Source organism: Vulpes lagopus, chromosome 8 (assembly GCF_018345385.1).
Source record: "Vulpes lagopus strain Blue_001 chromosome 8, ASM1834538v1, whole genome shotgun sequence".
Lineage (NCBI taxonomy): Eukaryota > Metazoa > Chordata > Mammalia > Carnivora > Canidae > Vulpes > Vulpes lagopus.
The window spans coordinates 37,767,385-37,782,733 of NC_054831.1; the positions used below are offsets into that span (position 1 = coordinate 37,767,385).

General features: G+C 44.1%; 1 pseudogene; it reads left to right on the forward strand.

The window, feature by feature from the left end:
• Window positions 1–578: 578 nt before the first annotated feature.
• Window positions 579–14,403, forward strand: LOC121497690 (annotated as a pseudogene).
• The last annotated feature ends 946 nt before the right edge of the window (window positions 14,404–15,349 follow it).

The following is a 15,349-nucleotide window of genomic DNA, read 5'->3' on the forward strand; positions in this document are numbered from 1 at the left end:
AGACTGGGTGTCAGAGGGGATGGCAGCCTTGACCAGTCAGCCCCCAGCTGACCTGCCAGGTGACTACAGCCGTGTGCATGAGCAGACTTGAACCTAGCTGAGATCCTCTAGCTCTGACCCAGAGCAGCACAACCACCCAGCTGACTAAGAGAATGGTGAAAGATGAATATTTATGATTGTATGCCACTTTAGTTTGTGGTTGCACTGCAGTATTGTGACAATACATAACTGATACAGTTAATGGTTACATTTTTAGAACAATTCAGGCTTACTCTTTCATTCTAGAAATCTATGTTATGATGGTGATATTTGGCTTTGGCTTCGGTGATTACCACTCGACCATGAAGAATTCAACCAAGGCATGGATTTGGTACTTCTCCATGAGTTAAGAGTTGTCATCTCCAATTTATAACTTAAAATGCATCCACATGCACAAAACAGAGGGTTCAGAAGATTTCTCAGGTCCAAGTCAGATCTGTCTGCCTCCAGATCCAGGTTTTTTGTTGTTGTTGTTATTCTTCCAGAACCAGGTTCTTAACCACTGAGCTACACAGTCTCTGGGACAGGCTCCAGCAAGAATGGAGATGTTCACTTACAAGAAGTCACCCTATGGCCTGATGGACAATGTATTCTGGGTAAGAAATGAAGAAGTCACCTTCCATTTGGAAACTGCTCTTTGTGCATGAAATCGATCTTGATTTTCTGGGTAAAGAGAGTCTGGGTCACAGGAAATGCTGTAATCCCACCACAGACCAGCACAGATGCTCAGCAAAAGTGTACAGTGTTCATGAAACTTATCAATGAAATATGTTCTGCAGCCTAAGGAGAGGAAATCTGTTAAAATTATGATTCTTTATTACAGTCCTGTTATTCTCCTGACACATTTACTCTGAAATTAGGCAAGAATGATTATTTGACCATATGCTTGTTAGTCTACCGCCCTCCTCTGATTAGTCCAAACTGACATTTGAAGAAATGTGTTGGGAGTGAAGCAGTGTGTTTGTAGGAGAGACACAGCAGAAAACTCTTGTGAGTAAATATTCTAGGGAAAGACAGTAGACTGACTGGGCAGAGAAGAGCAGTGGCTCTCAGCGTGGCTCCAGGGTCAGCAGCCTCAGCATCATGGGAGGAAGTGTTAGAAGTGCCCATCCTTGGGTCTTTCCTCAGACCCATGGAATCAGAGCCTTGAAGTGTTTCAACAAACCATTTAGGTGGTTCTATGTCCACCAAGGGTGAAAACCACCAGAGAAGAGGAAATGTCATTCAAAAGGAGAATCTTTCTTCCTTAGACACTTTAAGTTGGGTCTTGTGCACTGTTCCGGGAGGTGGAACCGAGCAGCAGCTCTGACCCTCCCAGATCTCTGCTCCCAGGGGCCGGTGGAGGACTTGGAGTCTCCTTGTTCCCTGGCTCAGTTTGTGAACAAGGCAAGTGGGGAAGGGAAAGGTACTGAGCAGAGAAGCCCAGCCCACCTATGGCCTCCCTCTGTTCCAGCTACCCTTACTCCTTTGGCTTAACCCTCTGGCTGCCCCACAAGGTCAAAGCACCTTGTCTGTCTTGCAGAAAACATTTCCCAGCCAAGTGCTTTGCCTACAGCTGTGAAATTGATTAGTGGCCTCAAAATTCCTGGGGAAGGGTCTCTCCTGGCAGCTGTAGTTGCTATTTTGAAACTGGAGCAGAAAAGACTGTGGCGCAGGATGAGGTTACGTATTATGTACAAGAAAAAAGTTTTAAAGTATCTTTTTCTCTTGAAAGTTAAGGACCGACTTACCCAGTAGAAGAAATGCAACATAATCCTACTTCCTGTACTGGAGTTTTTTGTTGGATTAGCCTAATTTTTAGTTAATTGTTCCAAAGCTACTTCTGGAAGCAGCATCAAAAAATTTAGTTTGTAGGTATTTGAGAGATAGTGGAATTAGAAGATGAAAATTAGCCGGTGCAGATTCTAGGAAGGTGTGCTCCTGGGGAATGAAGAGTGGCTAGAGCGAGCCGCCTGTGTGTACTCAGGAACACTGTCTGAAATACGGAACAGAAATCAAAAGCACCTTATATAGTAGACATGATAGATTGAAATGATTAGTTAGATCTGGAATTCTCTCCTTTAAATCCATTGTTTTCCGTAAGAATGGATTTTGAAGGCCCTGTTAAACTCTTCGAATCACTCATGGGATGTAAGGATACTAAACCTGCCGAAAAGTTCAGCCACAGATGATTCCATTAACCTAGCCATAATTTTATTTACCTAGTAATCGTTGATTTTCTACTATGTGGAAGACCTGCATTAAGCAGTGGGAACAGAGGAGTAAAAGGCAGTCTATAGGATGAAGATAAGATGTGATGAGCACTAAAACAGATCTGGTTCAACTGAGCTCAAAAGAGAAAGCCAATGAAGGGAGTGGGGAGGAGGCTTCTAAGCTGAGTGAAGAAGAGGTGGTGGGCATTTCAGGCAGGGAGAGGAGACTCTGAGAGGGCAAATCCATCTGAAAAGGGCCTGTGAGAAGGCCTTGTGACTAGAAGAGCATGGGAGGGGGTGCAGGGGACTGAGGCTGGGAGAAGAAGTCAGGTCGGATGGATTCTGCAGGTGGGGGGATGGAATTCAACGGTCACCCCCGTAGTTTGCCAAGGTTACGTAGTTGGATGATAGATAACTCTACCAGAAGTCTGAAGACAGCCTGGGCAGGTGGATAAAAAGGGCAGGGAGTTTGATCTGAGATGACAACAGAAGCAAACTCAACATTTGTCATTTGTCTCCTGTCAGTAACGTGATAGAGTCCTGCTGCTCTCAGTACCTAAGCTGATTACTTCCCCAACCAAAACAGACAGACCCTCAGAATCTCTAAGGGGGCAGGTAAAAAATTCATTGTTATAAGAACACTGACAATTTGGAAAATGAAACAAATTGCTTTTGAAATTCTCCAATATTATTCAAGAAAGGACAGAAAAATTATTTTTAATCCTAGGGTATATGTGGTTCTAAGTGTCGAATATTACTGATCCTAAAGCACCTCTTATAAATGCATCCAGGTTAACTAATATTTATTGAAAACCGTATCATGCCTGTCATTTACATTTTGTTTGGGTTACTGGTGGGATTATTTTCCCAGTAAGTATTTTCTAGGAAATACTTCCTACTCCATGCTAAGACTACCATATTTTTTTTCCCCATAAAGCACCTTTTGAACATCCTAATATTCTGAAGTAAAAGGATGCTGTTTGATACAGGAGAGAATGTATGTCCAGGCTTCAGCTACTGCTTTGGGAGTAAATTATGTGAAACAGACAAATATTAATCTCCTGGCCCAGATATTTTATTTTTAGGTAATATGTAACCAGTTAGATTTGTACACTGGGCAGGTGGATGGGGGAAAAAAGAAGATTCATAATAGGAAAATATATAAACTATGAAAATAAAAGAGGTCTCCTAGGTGGAAAGGTCACAAACATAACATTGGAGGGAAGTGTTTTCTTCATCAACTAGGTGATTGGGCTGGCCAGAGGGGGGAAAAAAAGTATCTCACGCCCCCTGGTGTCTTCTCGTTGGGCTTGTAGCGTACCAAATACTTGAATCAGTATTTCAGGAGAAAAGATCCCTGTAGATTTCTTCCTAACTCAGAACAATTCACATCACAGTGAATGAATTTGAATTCCCTGTTCTCATTTATGAGAGATTTTATTAATTATAAAATAATTCAAATATCTATCTAAATATGAGAGACAAGAAGGCCCGGTGTTTGCTGATGACTATCAGCTGAGTTAACTTCAGCTGTAAAATGGGGCTAATCAAGAATGGTTAGAGCATGAGGTCCTGACCAGATGGCTGCCATCAGCTGAACACATATCTGAAATAATTACTAGGAGGAGACAGGGACAAAGGCTCAGTGCCTATAGAAAGCAGTAGTTTGGTAAGCAAAGGAACCACAGCCATGGAGGAAAATCAAGAGGACAGGAGAAGAACCAGAGGTAGGAATTTCCAGGAAATACATAGACTTGACCATGGGAGGAAGAAAAAAACATGAATGGATTGGAGTTTTTAAAGATTTTATTTATTTATTCATAACGGACACACAGAGAGAGGCAGAGACATAGGCAGAGGGAGAAGCAGGCTGCCCATGGGAAGCCCGACCTGCAACTGGTCCCAGGACCCCAGGATCAGGATAATCATGAACCAAAGGCAGATGCTCAACCACTGAACCACCTGGGTGCCCTGGATTGGAATTTTATTTTATTTTGATTTATTGTTTTGGAAGATTTTAATTATTTATTCATGAGAGACAGAAAGAGAGAGAGGCAGAGTCACAGGCAGAGGGAGAAGCAGGCTTCATGCAGGAAGCTCAATGTGGGACTTGATCCCAGGTCTCCAGGATCACACCCTGAGCTGAAGGCAGAGGCTTTAACTGCTGATCCACCCGGGGTCTCTCCCTTGGACTGGAATTTTAAAGGTTGCTCCAGTATAGTTTAGATCTAAGATAGACAATCAAATAAGCATCTATCAAAACAAAAAGAGGGAATGGGGAGGGGGGGAAGAAATCTCATTTCAGAGAAAGAATCAAAATAATGTTATCAAACAAATGAAGAAAGTGGTTTATATACATTTGCTCATACCAGTTTTACTAGAAGCTTCAGAAATTTATTTTAAAAGTTTAAATATCTGGGCAGCCCAGGTGGCTCAGTGGTTTAGCGCCGCCTTCAGCCCAGGGCCTGATCCTGGAATCCCAGGATTGAGTCCCATGTCAGGCTCCCTGCATGGAGCCTGCTTCTCCCTCTGCCTGTGTCTCTGCCTCTCTCTCTCTCTCTCTAGAATAAATAAATAAATAAATAAATAAATAAATAAATAAATAAATAAATAAATAAATAAAATAAAAATAAATAAAATAAAATAAAATAAAATAAAATAAAATAAAATAAAAAAACGCCCTAGTTTGGGACGCCTGGGTGGCTCAGTTGTTGAGCATCTGCCTTTGGCTCAGGGCATGATCCCAAAATCCAGGATTAAGTCCCACAGCAGGCTCCCCACAGGGAGCCTGCTTCTCCCTCTGCCTATGTCTGTGTCTCTCATGAATAAATAAATAAAATCGTTTTTAAAAAAATAAATAAAATAAAAGTTTAAATATCTAAAAAAACATGAACAAAATAAAGACCAGACAACGGACTCTGGAAAAATATTTTTTATGCACGTGAGTTTGGGCGGGAAGAGGAAAGAAACACATGGCTCAGTGACTCTACTGGTTTACCTGTGGCTTGAAAGCCAAATCTCCGGTACAGTGTAATGTGAAACACAAGAATGCTCTTGTCGAGTTTTTCATCATCCAAGTGTCTGGGAAAAGAATTTCCAGGGCATGGCTATCCACGGTCAGCCCTCCGCGGGATCTGGGCTTCTATCTGAACAGCTGGTTAAACTGGTAAAAAGCGAAACACATGCAGGTGTGGCCAGTGTGTGGGTGTGTTTGAAGGTCCTGCGTGTGTGCTCCCCGCATTCAGCGATAAAACCCAACGGAGGGTCCCTGTGGGCGCCAGTGGGCGCTCCTAGCCTGCTGGGAACCACCTGGAGACCTTGAGGAAACAGCTCGGGTGGGAGAGAGTCAACCGCCCAGCGGCCCAGCGGCTGCTTGCAGGGATGGGGAGGTGGGGCCGAGAACCTGCGTTTCTAGCAAGTTCCCCAGCGCCGCTGGCGCCGCGCTGAGAACCACTGCCCCGGGGGAGGTTCAGGAGCAGCTGGTCGGGTGGGTGAGGAAGGAGAAGGCTGCATGTGTCCAGAACATTCCCCATGACGCTTCATCTTCCTTTGAGCTCCCAGGGAACCCTCTACACAGAGCCGACCCATCCCCAGGCCGTCTGGAACAAACAGTGCGCCTCGGGGTTTCTGGGGGCCACTCTCCTTCCTTTAGCGGATTAAAATGCGCGGGCAGGCGCGGCTCACACGCCTAAGCACACCCAGGCGCAAACTCCTCCGCTCACCCCTGCGCCCTACTGTGCACCTGCCACGAGAGAGGCAAGGAGACGCCCAGCCAGGGCGCCCGCCCACGCCCTGGTACCCCGCCCCCAGCCCCGCCCCCTGCACCCGCCCCCAGCCCCGCCCCGCCCCCTCCGCCCCACCTGCGCCGCGTCCCACCTGCCCGCCGCCGCCTCGGCCCGAGCCCGGCTCAGCGCTGCGCAGGTGAGCGGGCACTGCGGCCTATAGTCTCGGGAGGGCCGGAGAGGAGCCCAGGGTGGTTGAAAGGAGGAGTGGCGCTCTCTCTCTCTCTCTCTCTCTCTCTCTCTCTCTCTCTCTCTCTCTCTCATAAATAAATAAATAAATAAATAAATAAATAAATAAATAAATAAATAAATAAAATAAATCTTAAAAAAAAAAAGGCGGAGTGGGACCCACGAATTCTGGCGGCCTGGCGGCAGCTGGAGGTAACATCTACCTGCGGGGGCGCCTCAAGAGGCTTGTTCCTTCCCCTTGTGTGCGGTGTTCGGCGTCTGTGGCTGTTTGGCAGGTGGGATGAGTGGAAGACATCGTGAAGGATGCTTCAGCACGAAGGGAATGGTCCTGGGCTCCATGTACTCACAGGACCTCCTCCCTTCTCCCTCGGCCCAGCTCTCTCTCTCTCTCTCTCTCTCTCTCACACACACACACACACACACCCTGGGAGGTGCTGCGCGGGCGCCTGGCTGTGTGTCCCCAGGTTCAGAGGCCCCGTGTCTCTCCAGATACCCCCCTGTCAGCACAGAAATGAAGATTCCTAGATGTTAGGAATCTCCAAGGCACCCTAGGGGTGGCCTCCTTGTTCTGCAGAGACAAAAATTCTCGAAACGAGACTCGTCCAAGGGTATCGTCATCAATTTTTAGTTGCTTTTAGTACTTTTTTAAAGTTTTGTGTAATCCCTACGCCCAACAGAAGACTCGAACTCACGACCTCCCTCCTCCCCCCATAGAGAGTGGCATACCCTTGCCACCGAGCTAGCCAGGTGAGCTTGTTTTTAGTTTTTCTTTTAAGATTTTATTTATTTATTTATTTATTTATTTATTTATTTATTTATTTATTTATTTATTTATTTATTTATTTATTTATTCATGAGAGACACAGAGAGAGGCAGACACAGGCAGAGGGAAAAGCAGGCTCCATGCGGGGAGCCTGAGGCGGGACTTGATCCCAGGACCTTGGGATCACGCCCTGAGTGAAGGGCGGAGATTCAACCACTAAGCCACCCAGGTGGCCCTGTTTTTACTTTTCAAAGCATTACGTGTGGCTGGTCTCTCTGGACAAGGTGCATAAATAGAATCTTTAGGATAACGGGACAAAAATCCTGACTTAAGGGATAAAATGAATGCAGGGAAAACCTTATTTATGTGTGATCATCTACTTTTTGGTGAATATTGCATTTCATTCTGTCTAGGGTAGGGGCCAGTAGTGGCCCGAGAGCAGAAGTCAGAGAAATGGATGGAACAGTGGAGGCCACATGAGGCTGTGGCTGGCCTGTCTAGAGAGGACATGGACAGAACACAGGTTCCACCTAGTGTCCCGTTTCTTAAGAAACCAAACAACAACAGACAGAAAGTCTGAGCAATCAGCCTTGAGAGATGCAGTCTGGCAAGGGACAGCAGATGTTTTTCATAAGCTCCTTTCCATGAGGAAAGATTTCCTGAGTGGAAATGAGATTTTTAACAGGGAGCTTTGGGACAAGAAATCTTCCCAAATGATTTCCATAGGGTGGTCCACAGCTGGGCTAGTTTGTATGTCAGGAAATCTTTTCTCAATGAGCCTCAATGGCTGGGAAATGCCAGTTTTTAGGGAATAGGCAAGACTCTGTCAAAGTAAATTGTATTTAATGTTTTTTCCCCTAACCAGATAGTAACCTGTGTGCTGTTCAGGTAATTGGTTTTTCGTGTTTCATGCTGTCACCCTAAGGCCTAGCAAAATGTGTGTCCGGTTGTGGCTGCATGATAAATATTTACTACAAAGGCATATAAAAGCATCGATGAATCATAGAATGAGTCCAGCCTTCCTGAAAATCCCCTCGTGTAACCTCCAAGGCAGCCAGGGCACCTTCCTTCTTCATTGGCATTGAGTTCACATTGACTCGGTCCTCTCCCATCCCCCCCACCTCCTGCTGGGAGCACAACCCCCTTTCAGAGATGTCAGGGAGGTGTTCCTACTGATCTTGAAAAAGTTCTTTTCACTTAAGACACTGTGTGTGCCAACCCCAAGACAGAATCCAGGTATTTTCATCTGATTCCCCAAATGCTGGTAAGGTAATAGTGTGTTTTGGACATTTTCTCAAGATTTGGGGGTTAAGACATCAAGTGAGTTAAGACCTCCCTGGAGGTGCACAGTTCGGCTTCCTTCTCATTTCACTCAGCTGTCCTCTAAGCAAGGTCCTCTACGTACCTGGAAACCATGGCCCAGATTAGATCTCCAGCTGAAGCCCCTTTTCCCAGTGATCCTTCTGTGTGCTCAGCTGCTTCCCTTATGGCTCCATTTGGCTGTTGTAAAAGGCGCCTTGTAGGGTACTTAATGCATCTTTGGCAAAACGCAAAATAGTAGAGTTAATTGCTGGAATGTGCCCAGACCCTTGCAGGCTCTGGCTGCTGTGTGATGTGGCAACCATTGAGGGAGTTCAGTCAGTTGTGACAAAAGGTGAATCCCTTTTCAATATGTTCTGCAATTTCTTGGTTTCTACTTGGCTCACTTCATACGCATTGTTTTTATAGCATTTTCCAGGAAAAAAAAAACACATATATATAGGGGGTGTGATCAATATTGGTTAGATTTGTTGTCTATGTTAATGGTGAATACAACTCTGAGGAGTTACCAAGAATGATCGTGGATGGAGTTGAATGATAGACCTTCTTAACCTGAAGATGATTTGTGTGCTCAGGCACATTGGCATGATGTGCCCATGAGGGTTTTGCATCTGTGGCTTCCAGGCCCTCTTGGGAGCTTTCCTGGTGTAATCTGAGACCTGCCCCCACACACAGAGAGCGGGAGACACCAAAGAGGCAGGCCACTCCAGCGTGGTAGGTAGCAGTTTTAATCATAGCAAAAGGAACAAACATTTGAGGCCTGTCTTTGGTGGCAGCAAGACTAATGGATCCCCACACCTGCCCTCCAGATCTTAAAAGCTCTTAAAGAGGCCCTAACTGAGCTCAGTCACATATACTGTGCAGGTGTTTTCAATATCACATCACCATCTCGAGGCTCTGCTCATGAAGCAGCCTTGGCAGTGGGAAAGACGTAGAACCCATGTTCCAAGGACAGGGGATGAGTGGGGAGCCTCTGAGTACCCAGGTCCATCCCATGGGTTAGTCAGTAATCACATTTCCCAACACACCACTTGTTCCTAGTTTTCATCTTTACAATTAGAAAAGGCACCTAGAGATCATGGCTTCAAACTGATTACGTCAAGTTCAATTTAACAACAGCCATGAGCCTACCTAGAAAGGTGAGGTGGGTCAGTTGGTGAAAGAACTTGAATACCACCCTGAAGAGCTTGGACTAAGTATTTCTGAGTAAGAAAGAATGACACAGGGCAACCCGGATGGCTCTGCCGTCTAGCACTGCCTTCGGCTCAGGGTGTGATCCTGGGGACCCGGGATCGAGTCCCACATCGGGCTCCCTGCATGGAACCTGCTTCTCCCTCTTCCTGTGTCTCTGCCTCTTTCTGTGTCTCTCATGAATAAATAAATAAAATCTTAAAAAAAAAATAAAGAATGACACAATACATCTATCAACAGGGTTAGCTGAGGAAATTCAGTGGGACAGAAACTGAAGAGCTAGCACCCATAAAAAAGGAGGTAAATAATATCTTAACAACTTGGTGGTAGATGGTGAAGATTTGATGGTTTAGGTGGGAAGAGACTATAAACAAGGAGATGGTTCTGCTCTGCATAAGTGAATAGGAACTTTTGAGCGTGGAAGAGTACAGAGGGAAGTGGGGAGAAAGGAAGGAGGGACTGGACCCTGTGGCTGTGACTGGAAACCCACATAGGGATTTGTATTTAATCCTATATGCAATAGAAGTCGTCAAAGATTTTAAGCAGAACACGGCTAATCTAAGTCAAATAGAAATTTAAAAGGTCTTGGGACACGTGGGTGGCTCAGTCAAGTGTCTGCCTTCAGTTCAGGTCATGATCCCAGGGTCCTGGGATCAAGCCCTGCTTCTTGCCAAGCTCCTTGCTCAGTGGGGAGTCTGCTTCTCCCTCGGTCCCTGCCCCTACCTTCTTTGTGCACGATCTCTCTCAAATAAATACAATTTTAAAAAATAAATGTAAAAGGTCTTTTGGAATTCCCATGGCTTATCTGAAAACTTCCCTGATAGCATCTGTATTTCCTACTTATCAAATTATTTCCCTAAGGAAACCTAAGTTGAGAGTGGAAGTGGAGTTGCCATGCTGAAGGTTATATATATGCTGTATATACTTAAAGCATAAGATATGTATTTAATAATTTATTGAAATATTTTAATCCTTTATTGAATTATTGGCTAAGGACCATAATGGGTGTCATATCTTGCTACACTATGCTGATGGTCTCTGAGTCTATTTTCTCCTATACTAAATGTCCTAGAAACATCATGCTTTTTACTATAAACAGGAATTTGTGTAAAATAGAAAATAAGTTTCTTCTGAGATAAATCCTCTTTCATAGGAGATATCAGTAGATACCATGGATCCATTATGTATGGCACAAGGAATGCTTTTAAATGGTGAGCTCAGGTGGCATTACCTATGTCTCAGCAGCCATGCCAAGAACCTGTGTATGACTTAGGAACTAAGTGTGGCTGCAAGTAACAAAGCAGACAAACAATGGCTTAACCAAATTAGTGGCTCTATGGTAGTCAGATCAGGGCTAGTATACATTTCCAGGATGCCATTGCAGATTGGACTCCTGTCTTTCTGCTCATGCTTTTATAGCATGTGCTTGTTGCCTCACAGTACATCGTGGCTGCTGTGGCTCCAGCCCTGGGCTCATGTGGGAATGAAGCAAGAAAGGACGAGCAGTAAAAACACATGTGCCAGCTGGGTATGGTCCTTTTTTCAGGGTCTTTCCTGGATGCCCCCTCCCCCAAACTGCTTTTAGATTGTTTAGCCTAAAGTATATGACATGAGCATCATCAAAGGAAGTGAGGTAAGGTAGTAAATATGAGCAGACTGTGTTAATGGGGAAGATGAGGAGAATGATTATTGGTAGACAAATGGCAGTCTCTCTCATACCCCAGATGTGAGAAGGATGGTGCAGTGACTTTGGCCACAACTCTGAATGAGAAAAGTAAATCATAATTTTTTACAAATAAAAAATTATTTCCTATTGCTGTGAAACAATTTACCTCAAACATTAGACTTAAAAACAGCAAACATTTATTATCTCACAGAATCTGTGGGGCAAGAATTCAGGTGTGCGTTAGCCATATTAAGGTCTCTCATGAGGTTGCAATCGAGATGAGTGTCTTCTAGGGTTGCATCCCATCTGAAGGCTCAATTGGAGGATGTCGCCAAGCTCGCTCATGTGCTCTTTGGATTCAATTCTTCACATGCCGTCAGACTTAAGGCGAGAAGTCCTTGCTGGCAGTTGGCCAGAGGCCTCCCTTAGCATCTTTCTGGGTGACCTTTCCCTCAGGGTGGCTCACAACTTGGCAGCTGGCATTCACCTGAGCAAGCAAAAGAGAACCAGAAAGATGGCCAGATGAAATTTGGAGCCTTTCTGTCACTTAACCTCATGACATCTCACATGCCTTTGACCATATTCTATTTATTAGAAGCAAGGTGCCAGGTGCAGCCTATACTCAAGGGGATAAATCTACACAAGTGCTCGAATACAGGAGGCAGGGACCACTGCCTAATACCTTAAAGCTGCCAATCACCATGTCTGTCTTGTGCATGGGTGCACAGACCCCATTTCCTTGCAGATCTCTGAGGACATTGCCCAAGAACAAGGCCCATTTATTCTCCTCCCTCCTGATGCCTTTTCTTCTGCCTACTTGAGATAAGCAGTCATTTTGAGAGCATACACATACATACTTATTCCTCTTTTTTGTCTCAACTTTTGATAATTTAAAATTTTTCTTTTGGTTATTGACCTTCATAACTTTATATTTTTATTTTTGCTTTATATCCCAAAATTTTATTTGAAATTCTAGTTAGGGGATCCCTGGGTGGCGCAGTGGTTTGGCGCTTGCCTTTGGCCCGGGGCGCGATCCTGGAGACCCGGGATCGAATCCCACATCAGGCTCCCGGTGCATGGAGCCTGCTTCTCCCTCTGCCTATGTCTCTGCCTCTCTCTCTCTCTCTGTGACTATCATAAATAAATAAAAATTAAAAAAAAAATGAAATTCTAGTTAGATAATATATGTTATATTTATTTTATGAGTAGAATTTAGTGGGTTCATCATAACTTTATATTTTTAAATCTCTACCCTTCTACCATCAACTTTAGTCTCTTGACTCCTATGTTAGTTGGCTTGAGCTACTGTAACCAAATACTACAGCCGGGGAGGCTCAAACAACAGACTAATTTTCTCACTCAGTTGCGGATTCTGGGAGTCCATAATCACAGTTCTGTCAGGTTTGGTTTTTGGTGAAGATTTTCCTTCTGGCTCACTTCCTCACTGTGTCCTCCCATGACTTCTGCACAGAGATCTCTTCCTCTACTTATGGGGACACCAGTCCTAGTAGAGGAAGACCTCACCCTTCTGAACTCCTTTAACATTATCTCCCTAAAAACCTTATCCAGATACAGTCACATCAGGGGTTAGAGTTTCAACACATGTATTTGAGAGAAACAATTCAGTCCATAGCAACTCTGTTATATAAACGGATGCTTCTTTGTTTTCCTCGTTCTGTTAACTATACCTTTACCTATACCTAGCTATACCTGTCTACTCTTCTATTAACTACACTTTTGCTTTATATTTTCATAGCTGTTAATATTTGTATTCTAAGCATTGTGTGCTTCATTGCATGTTGAGTCTATGCATTGAAAGCCAATGAACAGTATTTACATTCCTTTTATCCTGCTGAGTCAAGTAATACTCTAGGATTAACTTTCCTTCTCTACAGTTCTCTGTTCAATTTCACTGGCCTTGGATCTTCCTTAATGAAACTATGACAGGCTTTGAGGACAAATGGTTTCTTTCTATTCCTCTTTCCATCTCTTTATATTCCATCAACTGTTCAATGTCATGCAACTTTTTATTTTCCTTCATATTCAGCGCATAATTTTATTTTTTTTAAAGATTTTATTTATTCATGAGAGAGAGAGAGAAGCAGAGACATAGGCAGAGGGAGAAGCAGGTTCCACGTAGGAAGCTCGATGTGGGACTTGATCCTGGGACTCTGGGATCATGCCCTGAGCCAAAGGCAGATGCTCAACTGCTGAGCCACCCAGGCATCCCAGAGCATAATTTTTTTCTATGGCTTTTGGGTTTTCTGGAGACTTCTAATTGCCTTTCTTTTTTGCTTAATAGAAGAAATGCATGCCTTATTCATGTCTTCAGTGTAATCCCACTTCTCAATCATAGTATCTACTACCAAGCTTTCTCTGATGCCTTGCTCTGCAAAATTGAGGACATTGATAATGAGGACTGGGAGAGCCCTCAGCTCTGCAGTGACTATGTTAAGGATATCTACCAGTATCTACGGCAGCTTGAGGTTCTGCAGTCCATAAATCCACACTTCTTAGATGGAAGAGAGATAAACAGATGCATGCATGCCATCCTGGTGGACTGGCTGGTGCAAGTCCACTCCAAGTTTAGGCTGCTGCAGGAGACTCTGTATATGTGCATCGCCACCATGGACCGAGTTTTACAGGTTTAGCTGGTTTAAGAAGCTTCAGGTGGTTGGGATTACAACTCTGCTCTTGGCTTCCAAGTATGAGGAGATGTTTTCTCCAAATATTGAAGATTTCGTTTACATCACAGACAATGCTTATACCAGTTCCCAGATCCAAGAAATGGAAACATTGATTTTGAAAGAACTGAAATTTGAGCTGGGTCGACCTTTGCCACTGCATTTCTTAAGACAGGCATCAAAAGCTGGGGAGGTTGATGTGGAACAGCACACTTTAGCCAAATATCTCACGGATCTGACTCTCATTGACTACGACATGGTGCATTATCACCCTTCAAAGGTGGCAGCGGCTGCTTCCTGTCTGTCCCAAAAGATTCTGGGCCATACACAGAGAATGAACTATTGGAAGTCATGCAGCAAGCACATGGCCAAAAATGTAGTGAAAGTTAATGAAAACTTAACGAAATTCATCGCCATCAAGAATAAGTATGTAAGCAGCAAACTCCTGAAGATCAGCACAATTCCTCAGCTGAACTCAAAAGCCAACCAAGAGCTTGCCTCACCTCTGATGGGACCGGTCCTAGGCTGCCGTGGCCCTGAGGGGAGAATGCTTCATCCGTGCACTTTGTCTTGCTGATTTGGAACTCTTCACTTTGTATATAGTCCTCTGGTCTATTTCATGAAACCTTTTCTTAGACTTATTTTCTAAGTGTATATTGAGGAAAAATAAAGCTATTAATTGAAAAAAAAAGTCCTCTTAATTCTTTAAGTCTTAATTTTCAGAACGATATGACCTCCTGCTCCAATCTGTAACTGCTTTGGGAAAGCCAAAGCTATGGGTCCACCAAACTGTTCCAGTTTCATCCTTGTCACATAGGAAGATGATATTTTCCACACTGCTGCTGCTTTTTAAATTTCCCGGGCTTTTTGTAGCTGTTTATGCCTAACGTTTTTGAATCTAGTTTCGGCTAGTATGATTAGTTTTCATAAAATGTGAGCGGATGAAATATGCACTATTTGCACCTATAGTCCAAATGGAATTCCTACACATGGTCTTCTTCCAAAACAGCCTTGGAGGCCCTGTGTTGAAGGTGGGTCACAAGACATAAGAGATCTAAATTTTTGAGCTTCAAGAAGCAAGTTGTACAAAAGCTACCCAGGATCATGACCTTAGTGTGACTGAGAAATGAATGTTACAGTTTTAGGAAATTGTTGGATACAGCAGTTGGCCAATCCTGACTAATTTAGAAATTGGTGCTGCAAATAGTAGTGCAGGTTAAAACATGCAGCAACCCTGGCTCAGTGATGAAGTTGTGGGCTGCAAGAAAACGGATACCAGGCTGTGAGAAGAGGGAGGCTCATGTTGTGTGTGCCTGACAAAAGTGTCACCTGTAATAACTTTGCAAGCAGGTCATGTGCTCAGGGAGCCAATGGCTCTAGAGGATGTGACAGGAAAGAATAATATTATCAGCAGGTGCATTTGGCAAGGTGGTGCTGGAAAGTGAGGAGCTCCGAGTAAATTGGCTATTTTGCAAGCAGATAGGTAAGAGAAGGGAGAATGCCAAGATTAAGGATCTAAAAGG